General features: G+C 40.9%; 1 pseudogene; it reads left to right on the top strand.

Moving 5' to 3' along the window:
• Positions 1–602: 602 nt before the first annotated feature.
• LOC124896611 lies at positions 603–9,656 on the top strand (annotated as a pseudogene).
• Positions 9,657–10,313: the final 657 nt, after the last annotated feature.

Genomic DNA, 10,313 nt, shown 5'->3' with positions numbered 1-10,313 from the left:
AAAATCAATTCACACCTCTTGGGGAGTCATATGCTAGCTTGTTTGATAGGTTGAGAAAGTTGAAGGTTTTAAGCCCAATTCAAGGAAGGCTTTCAAATTCGCCGCCAAGGAATCTCGATTATTCTTTAAGGTTTGTGTACTGTTCTGATATGCCAGGCCATGATATCGAGAAATGCTGGCATTTAAAGAGAGTTGTCCAAGATTTAATTGACACAAATTAGATGCTGGTCCAGGCCCCGGAAGGCCCAAACATTAACCAGAATCCGTTGCCAACCCATGCTGAAGCCAATATGTTAGAATTGATATATGACGAAAAAGAGTCTTCGAAGGGTTATAAGCCTATTGTCAAGATACAGACCATTGAGGAGAAATCGGTGAATGTAGTGGAGTTTTTGAAAGCAATGTCATTGAGCCAGGAAGGAATGAGAGAAGATAAAGCCCAAGAAAGCACAAAGAAACCCCTGATCATAGTACAAGGCTCCAGAAGGTATGTTGATTCAAGTCAAGATAAACCTAAGTTGACGATGGTGGGAGCTTTGAGTCAGCCCATCTTGACTGTGAAAGGAGCGCTGGCAGCGCCTATTGTCCTCAAATCGGTGACCCAACCTCCGATAGTTGATGCGAAAAGAGTTCCTTGGAATTATGGGCGAACTATGATGATCTATCACGGGAAATAAGTTGTGGAAGATGTAGATGAGGTAAGGGGTTTGACTTGGTCAGGAAGATGCTTCATGCCTGAAAGCTTAAGGAAGTCCCAGCCAACGGTGAGTGGACCGTCATCTATCAAAAAGCCCATCACCGAAGAGGAAGCCGAAAAATATTTGAAAAAGATGAAGTTGCCAGAGTATTCAATATTATACCAGTTGAAGAAAACCCCTGCTCAAATTTCCCTTTTATCTTTGCTGTTGCACTCCAAGGAGCATCGTGATGTTTTACTGAAGGTATTAAATGAAGCATATGTTCCAAGGGAGATTGCAATCAACCAGCTTGAGGAAATGGTTGGAAAAATCTTTGAGGTCAATCGAATCAGCTTTTCGGACGATGAATTGCCTATTGAAGGTAGAAATAAAACTAATGTTGACCATGGGGCCTGTTGAGTTCGCCATAGAGTTTCAAGTATTGAATTTAGAATCCTCTTAGAATCTGTTGTTGGGAAGGTAGTGGATACACAAGGCCAATGCGGTTGCATCTACACTGCACCAAATGATTAAGTTTGAGCATGATAGGCAAGAAGTAGTTATTCATGGTGAAAGAGATTTGTCAGCCTACGATGATTCTCCCTTGTCTCTTATTGAAGCAAATAACGTAGAGGAGACATTTGTCTATCAAATTTTTTATACAGTGCCAGTGAGTCATATCCTTGAATGGCAGGCTATACCAGGACCGCGATTGTCTTCTGCTACTATCATGATGGTGAGTGAACTTTGGAAATACGGATTTGAGCCAGGCAAGGGTTTGGGAGCATCTCTGCATGGTATAGTTCATCCCATATGTCCAAGTGAGAACGTGGGCACGTTTGGTCTGGGATTTGAGCCTACAGCTGAAGATCTGAAGAAAGCCAAGGAAAAGAAGAAGGAAATATGGTCATTCCCTCGCCCAATGCCACTACTTAGTGAATCATTTGTTAAGAGCGGTGTCACAAAGCATGTGGAATTTGAGGATGAATTGGTTGATGACTTCCAGAACCTTTGTATTGAAGTTGATATGGTCGAAGCGGGAGAAGGTACCAGTATGGCAGACGTGCAATTCATAGGTCCAGCTGTCTGGCTCAATAATTGGGAAGTCATTCCTCTCCCCGTCAGGAGGGAGTTTTGGTAGTTTATTTTGTTTTTCTTTCTGTTTATCCGAGTTATTTCAGGGTTATAATTTGAATTTTAGTTTGTTTATGTTATGTTGGCATCTGTGTTTAAACCCTTCTATCTTTTATTTAATGAAATGCAATATCCCTTTTGTTTTGTGTCTAATATATTTTATTTTTCTTTTCTTACACAGTTCTCTTTATGCTGATTCTAATGACATGACATGCATGCAGAATTTTCAGCCTGATCTTAAAATCCAAACTAATCAAGATGTAATGAAGCAGGATGGGGAATATAATGAAGAAAAAACACTAGAAGAAATAAGCAAAGAGTTGGAACAGTTTGAAGACAAACCGAATCCTAATTTGACTGAGACTGAGCCAATAAATCTAGGGGATCAAAAAGATGTTAGGGAAACTAAAATCAGTGTACATGTTTTACCATAGCTAAAAGATGAAATGATTCAAGCATTAATGGATTATAAGGATGTTTTTGCATAGTCTTATGATGATATGCCTGATTTAAGCACTGAATTAGTGGCTCATAAATTGCCAACTGATCCCGCGTTCCCTTCTGTCAAATAGAAGTTGAGAAAGTTTAAAACGGATGTAAGTATTAAAATTAAAGAGGAAATCATGAAACAACTTGAAGCCAAAGTAATTCGAGTGTGTGTTGCTATCCCATGTGGTTATCCAATATTGTTCCCGTACCAAAGAAAGATGGCAAAATTCGAGTGTGTGTTGATTACCGTGATTTGAACAGAGCAAGTCCAAAAGATAATTTTCCGCTGCCCAACATTCACATTTTGTTAGACAACTGTGCTAAACACGAGGTTGCCTCTTTTGTGGATTCCTATGTCGGATATCACCAGATCATTATGGATGATGGCGATGCAGAGAAGACATCTTTTATCACACCATGGGGAACCTATTGTTATCGAGTGATGCCGTTCGGTTTGAAGAATGCTGGAGCAACATACATGAGAGCCATGACCACTATGTTTCATGATATGATGCATAAGGAGATTGAGTTCTACATGGATGATGTGATTATTAAGTCAAAAAGTCAGGCCGACCATGTTAAAGATTTAAGAAAGTTCTTTGAAAGGCTTTGCAGGTATAATATCAAACTTAACCTGGCAAAATGTGTATTTGGAGTTTCGTCTGGAAAGTTGTTGGGGTTTGTAGTCAGCCATCGCGGAATTGAATTGGATCCCTCAAAAATCAAAGCTATTCAGGATTTACCCCCGCCCAAGAATAGAATGGAGGTGATGATTTTACTTGGTAGACTGAACCACATTAGCAGGTTTATTGCTCAACTCACAACCACTTGTGAGCCCATATTCAAGTTGCTGAAAAAGAGTGCTGCGGTAAAATGGACTGAAGAATGTCAGGAAGCGTTCGATCGAATCAAAAGATATTTGTCAAATCCGCCCGTGCTGGTACCCTCAGAGCCTGGTAGGCCTTTAATTTTATATTTATCAGTCTTGGACAATTCTTTCGGTTATGTCCTAGGTCAACATGGTGTCACAGGCAAAAAGGAGCAGGCTATTTATTATCTTAGCAAGAAGTTCACCACTTATGAGGCCAGGTATACTCTTCTTGAAAGGACGTGTTGTGCCGTAACTTTGGTAGCACAGAAGTTGAAGCATTATCTCTCATCCTATACTACTTATCTCATCTCCCGCATGGATCCATTGAAGTATATCTTTCAGAAGCCTATGCCGACAGGTCGATTGGCAAAGTGGCAAATATTGCTTACTGAGTTTGACATTGTATATGTGACTCGAACCGCCATGACAGCCCACGCCTTGGCAGATCATCTTGCTGAGAATCCCATCGATGAAGCGTACAAGCCATTAAAGACATATTTTCCTGACGAAGAAGTATCGTGTGTCAGTGAAATCGTTATAGATGCTGATCTTGGTTGGAGGTTATTTTTTTATGGAGCTGTCAACATGAAAGGAGTCGGAATAGGTGCAGTTCTTATCTCTGAATTGGGACAACATTTCCCGGTGACAGTACAACTTCGATTCTACTGTACTAACAATATGGCAGAGTATGAAGTCTGCATTCTTGGTCTGAGGTTAGCTGTTGATATGGGAGTCTAAAAATTATTAGTGTTAGGAGATTCGGATTTGCTCGTCCATCAAATTCAAGGCGATTGGGAGACGCGAGATTTGAAGCTCATCCCGTATCGACAATGCTTGCAGGAGCTATGTCAACGGTTTGTGTTAGTAAAATTTAGGCATATTCCAAGGATTCGTAATGAAATTGCTGATGCTTTAGCCACTTTGTCTTCAATGCTCCAACATCCTGACAAACCCTACATCGATCCAGTGCATATACAGAGTCGTGATCAGCATGCTTACTGTAATGTGGTTGAAGAAGAGCTCGATGGAGAACCTTGGTTCTTGGATATCAAGCGATACATTCAGTCAGGAGAATACCCAACATATGCCACCAACGATCAAAAGAGGACTATTAGGCGCTTGGCCAGCGGATTTTTCTTAAGTGGAGGAATCTTGTATAAGAGAACCCCAGATCTCGAACTTTTAAGGTGTGTAGATGCAAAAGAAGCTTCGGCAATCATGGTTGAAATACACTCTGGAGTCTGCGGGTCACACATGAATGGTCATGTCTTGTAAAAGAAGATTCTTCGAGCAGGTTATTACTAGCTTACTATGGAAAGAGATTCTATTCAATTTGTTTGAAAGTGCCATCAATGTCAGGTACACGGTGATCTGATACGATCTCCTCCTATTGAGTTGCATGCAATGGCCGCTCCATGGCCGTTCGTGGCTTGGGGAACGGATGTGATTGGACCGATTGAGCCGAAGGCATCAAATGGGCATAGATTCATTTTTGTAGCCATTGACTACTTCACAAAGTGGGTAGAAGCAGTAACTTTCAAGTCAGTGACAAAGAAGGCCGTGGTAGATTTTGTTCATGCCAATATCATTTGTAGATTTGGAATTCGTAAGACGATCATTACAGAAAATGCTGTCAATCTCAATAGTCATTTGATGCAAGAAGTATGTCAACAGTTTAAGATCGCACATCGAAATTCTACTCCATATCGCCCAAAGGCCAATGGTGCTGTAGAAGCCACCAATAAGAATATAAAAAAGATACTGCGAAAAATGGTACAAGGGTCTAGACAGTGGCATGAAAAGTTGCCATTTGCATTGCTAGGTTATCGCACCACTGTTCGCACTTCAACAGGGGCAACTCCATATTTATTGGTGTATGGGACAGAAGCAGTCATCCCTGCAGAAGTTGAAATTCCCTCTCTTCAAGTCATTGTAGAAGCAGAGATTGATGATGACGAATGGGTAAAAACCCGACTGAAATATTTGAGTTTGATTGAGGAAAAAAGACTAGCGTCTGTGTGTCATGGCCAGTTGTATCAGAGGAGGATGGCTCGAGCGTATAACAAAAAGGTCCGTCCCAAAAATTTTGAAGTTGGTCAGTTGGTATTGAGACGTATCCTTCCTCACCAGATTGAAGCAAAAGGCAAGTTCTCCCCTAACTGGCAAGGTCCCTTCGTTATGAAGAAAGTGTTGCCCAATGGAGCCTTATATTTGACAGATATTGAAGGCAAAATGGCAGAAATGGCTACCAATGCTGATGCGGTCAAAAGATATTATGTATGGTATTTGATCCTTTGTTGATTTTATTGCATGTTTAGTACTTGCATTTTTTAAGATTGACATGATAAAGGCATTTTATTCTTCTATCCAAACATGGTGTCATCCTTTGTTTAACCATTTGAGCTTCATTTTATTTTTCTTTCATATCCCTCATTTGGAATCAAAATAGAGTCAAAGATAAATGTCAAGAAAATAAGAATAAAGAAAGAGTTCGAAAATAAAATAAAATAAAATAAATCAAAATCGAAATTAAATCAAAACAAAGAACAAGCTGATGGAACTACGTGCGACCTGATTCTCCTCTCTCGGGAGTGAGATACGTAGGCTGCCCTATTTCGGGCTCGGTCCAACCAAATAAAGATTTAAGATTCACCCGATCAACAAAACTGGGGCATGAGCTAATGTGTTGTTTGAGTCGATTCCAAAAGTTGTAAGTCCCACCCCCACTTCAAGTATCGTTTGAGCCCTTACCATCTTTTCTAACCCTAACCAAAAGCCAAGTTACAACCAAAGAAAGTCCTTCAGATCAATTTTTGATAATGTTAAGGCTAAACATGCAATGGATATGATGATACATTATGAAGTACCGTTTGTCCCCCTCAGCATAAGAAATCAAGAAAGAAATAAAAATGAGAGAGTCTTATTGGTGAAAACCTTTGCAGGCACCATAAGACGATGGTGAGTTGAGAGAAAATAAAAATAGAGAGTCTTATTGGTGAAAATCCTCACGGGCACCATAAGCCGATGGCGAGCTCAAGAGAAAAGTGAAAAGCGAAAAAAAAGAGATTTGTTGGCGAAAGTCTTTTAAGTTGTCGTCAATCGAATGTGATGTATGAGTCCAATGGATTTGAAGAAGCGGTTCAGCGGTGAAGGCACGAACTCAACAACAAATGGGGAGTTTGGATAGAAAGATCAGGCAGCTCAATCCAAAATGCATATCATACTCATTGGAGTTGGTTGTCGTATTCAGATAAGTTTTCTTTTTGAATATGGGATATTGCCCTTTTCTTTCATTTACATATTTATGCTTTTTATCTTTTTATGTCATTTATCAAAATAAAGTCACAATCATTTCTTTACATTTTAAGTCAAGTCTGTGTCAAAACAAGCGAGAAAGAATTTCAAAATTTACTACCAGTCTTTCCAATTATATGAGAAAAGCCAAGGAACAGCACAGGTAGAAATATGATCGTGATTCAACACGAAGCAAAAGAAGTCTATCAACCGACAGGCTATTGGATTCGTAGAAGCATTCAGATTTGGGAAAAGAGTGCACCTCAGGGGCATGGTGAAATGGAAACCCGTTGTTTGAGTTAGAACTCATTTCCCTCAATATGGGTCCGGGTCAATGATACGGCAAGACAGGGCACGTGTCAGCGATTTGGAAGAAAGATGAAAGGAACGAGTGCTGCGGCAGATGCCTGAGAAGCCAAGATTTGCAAGCCACCACTAAGTCTTTAACTGACAAATTTTCTTTGTTGAAATAGGGGCAAATTCGTCTCACTTGATTCAGCTACCATTGGAAATGCACATCGGTGGAATTTACTTTCTGCTCAGGACCCTCCTGAAAAATGGGATCTTACTTCATGTTCAGGACCCTCCTGAAAAATGGAATTTTACATTTTGCTCAAGACCATCCTGAAAAATGGGATTTTACTTTCTGCTCAGGACCCTCCTGAAAAATGAGATTTTACTTTTTGTTCAGGACCCTCCTGGAAAACGGGATTTTACTTGCTGTTCAGGACCCTCCTGAAAAATGGGATTTTACTTTCTATTCAGGACCCTCCGGAAAAATGGGATTTTACTTTTCGTTCAGTGATTTTACTTTATGTTCAGGACCCTCCTGAAAAATAGAATTTTAATTTATATTCAGGACCCTCCTGAAAAATGAGATTTTACTTACTGTTCAGGACCCTCCTGGAAAATGAGATTTTACTTGTTGTTCAGGACCCTCCTGAAAAATGGGATTTTACTTTATATTCAGGACCCTACAGAAAAATGGGATTTTACTTTCTGCTCAGGACCCTCCTGAAAAATGGAATTTTACTTTCTGCTCAGGACCCTCCTGAAAAATGGGACTTTACTTTTGTTCGGGCCCCTCCTGAAAAATGGGATTTTACTTCCTGCTCAGGACCCTCCTGAAAAATGGGACTTTACTTTCTGTTCAGGACCCTCCTAAAAAATGGGATTTTACTTTCTTTTCAGTGATTTTACTTTATGTTCAGGACCTTCCTGAAAAATGAGATTTTACCTTATAATCAGGACCCTCCTGAAAAATGAGATTTTACTTTCTGCTCAGGACCCTCCTGAAAAATGGAATTTTATTTTCTGCTCAGGACCCTCCTTAAAAATGGGTCTTTACTTTTATTCAGGACCCTCCTGAAAAATGTGATTTTACTTCCTGCTCAAGACCCTCCTGAAAATGGGATTTTACTTCCTGCTCAGGACCCTCCTGAAAAATGGGACTTTACTTTCTGTTCAGGACCCTCCTGAAAAATGGGATTTTACTTTCTATTCAGTGATTTTACTTTATGTTCAGGACCCTCCTGAAAAATAGAATTTTCCTTTCTGCTTAGGACCCTCCTGAAAAATGGAATTTTACTTTCAATTCAGGACCCTTCTGGAAAATGGGAGAACCTTTCAAAAATGAAATACTACTTTACTATAATTTTTGTTTGGGATAATGTTGGTTCTAGTTTTAATTTTGAGTTTCAGGAGCCCGCCTGAAGAACAGGGTGATGAAATAGCAAGTCAGGAGCCCGCCTGAAGAACAGGGTGATGAGATAGCAAATCAGGAGCCCGCCTAAAGAACAGGATGATGAAATAGCAAGTCCGGAGCCCGCCGCGAGAACAAAGCAAAGTAATTGAAAGCCAAGCAACAAGGTGAAAGAAATTGCAAGTCAGGAGCCCGCCTGAAGAATAGGGTGATAAAAGTTGAGTCAAGAACTAAAAGAAGCTGTATAGTTAGGATTTTTGTAATTTCATTTATGTTTTAACTTGTAATTTTTATTTTTGATATAATGACAGAGCCGCGGACCGGAACCTTGATGGAACCTCACTCGACTCTCCAACTCGGTATAGTCCACCTCTTCCAATCCTTTGGAAAACCCGTGACTTGATTCTCTCATAACTTGGGTAGGGAGGATTTCTTAAGTCAAGATCCGGTTGACCTTCTTCCTTCTGTTTCTTTCTTTGACTAATGGTCGGGTCAAAATTTGGTCTCGCTGTCTACTTCTTTGCCTGAAAACACTTCGTGTTTACATTCAAAGGGGGCATGATGTAGACACCTAATTCTGTCCCTCCCGAAGACCCAAGTTACATATTTTTATCCCTGTCTTACCACGTGCCTTCACCTGTATGATTATATCCCATAAAAATACAAAAAAATAACAAACCCACTAACAAACCTAACCCCCAAATATTCTTTTGTAATAAAATTAACCACCCCTCCTATCAATTTTGGAAGACACATCAGTACCCCATGCCACCTACCCTACCCCACCTACCCTACCCCAATACCCACCTCACAATATATACACACATACTCTCACAAACAAGAAAGGATGAACAGTAACAAATACAAAAAAAATTAGCTCTTTCTCTCTCTAGACCTCTCTCTACTCTCTCTATTTCAAAAAAAGCTCACCGGCCGCCCTATCTCCCCGTCACCGGCGAGACCACCGGAGAAAGTTCTATCACCGGCAACCCCCTCCATAACCAAGCTCCTCTCCCAGCCCAAAACCCAACCACAATGACAACGGCGTCAGCGCTAGCGCCGCTTTCTCTCTCGGTCCGTGATCTCTCTTCCCCTCCGGCGAACTAGCGCCGGCACCGCTCGTCACCACCTAGATCTGCCGCCGCCGTCACCGATCAAACCCTCATCGCCGTCGGAGAAGAAAGCAAAACCAGCTGCTGCTCCGCCGCCAGCAGTCGCTGCTTCGGCTGCGGCGCGTCGGCCACTGGCTCCATCCGCAGCTCACCCATCCGGTGAAACAACTTCAGCTCTGGTCACCACTGGAGAAACAAGCACTGCCACCGTTCTCGCCATCACCGGAGCTCACCGGAGCTCGATCTGCGTTGGGTTTTGGGTTCCATTTGTTTGTTGGGGGTTTTGGTTTCGTCTGTTTCCTGGTTCGTCGTCGATATTGGATTTCGAGTTGTCATTATCAAATTGCATCGTCGTTATTATTTGGGTTTTCGTATAACAAAGTTTGTCTCACTAGTTTTGAAGTTGTCCTATTAGTTTTTCCCTATACTGAGTTGGATTCATCGCGATCGAGGTTCTCCGATCGAGTATTTGGGTCTTCGAATTTCTTTATTATCGTCAAGGATCAATTTCATCGAGGTCCATTTCTTCTAACCGAATCTTTAATTTATTTGGATTTTTTTTGTGATGTTGTGGGTGTAGATGATTTATTTGTTGCGTGTTTGGTATGTTCGAATATGTGTTATGTGCTGGTTGATGTTGGTTTCGGACTTTGAAAAGTGAATTGATAAATCGAAGCATGTGTTAATCATGTTGGTTGAAATAGATTTGGGGACGGGAATTGAAAATTGATAAAAGTGAATATTATGATATTTTTGATACATTGTTGATGTTGAATGCGATATGTCGTCGAGCAGGTAGACAAACGTAGGCCGGTAGGCAAAATTTAGGAATAAGTGTTTCGTGGGATGTTGGAATGTGCGTGTGGATGTCTCTTTCTAGATTATCGTGTTTAATTCAGATATATTTATTTAGCCGAGGAATGCCCCGAGATCACTTGTATTTATTCATCGGGGGATGCCCCAACGTATCATGTTGGCGGAAAATGATCGTGATGATGGCCCGCGGCGTCGGGTGAGGCATTGGAGCTTAGTCT

Source organism: Capsicum annuum, chromosome 3, assembly GCF_002878395.1.
Source record: "Capsicum annuum cultivar UCD-10X-F1 chromosome 3, UCD10Xv1.1, whole genome shotgun sequence".
NCBI classification, from domain to species: domain Eukaryota; kingdom Viridiplantae; phylum Streptophyta; class Magnoliopsida; order Solanales; family Solanaceae; genus Capsicum; species Capsicum annuum.
This window is presented reverse-complemented; position numbering and strand designations above follow the sequence as displayed.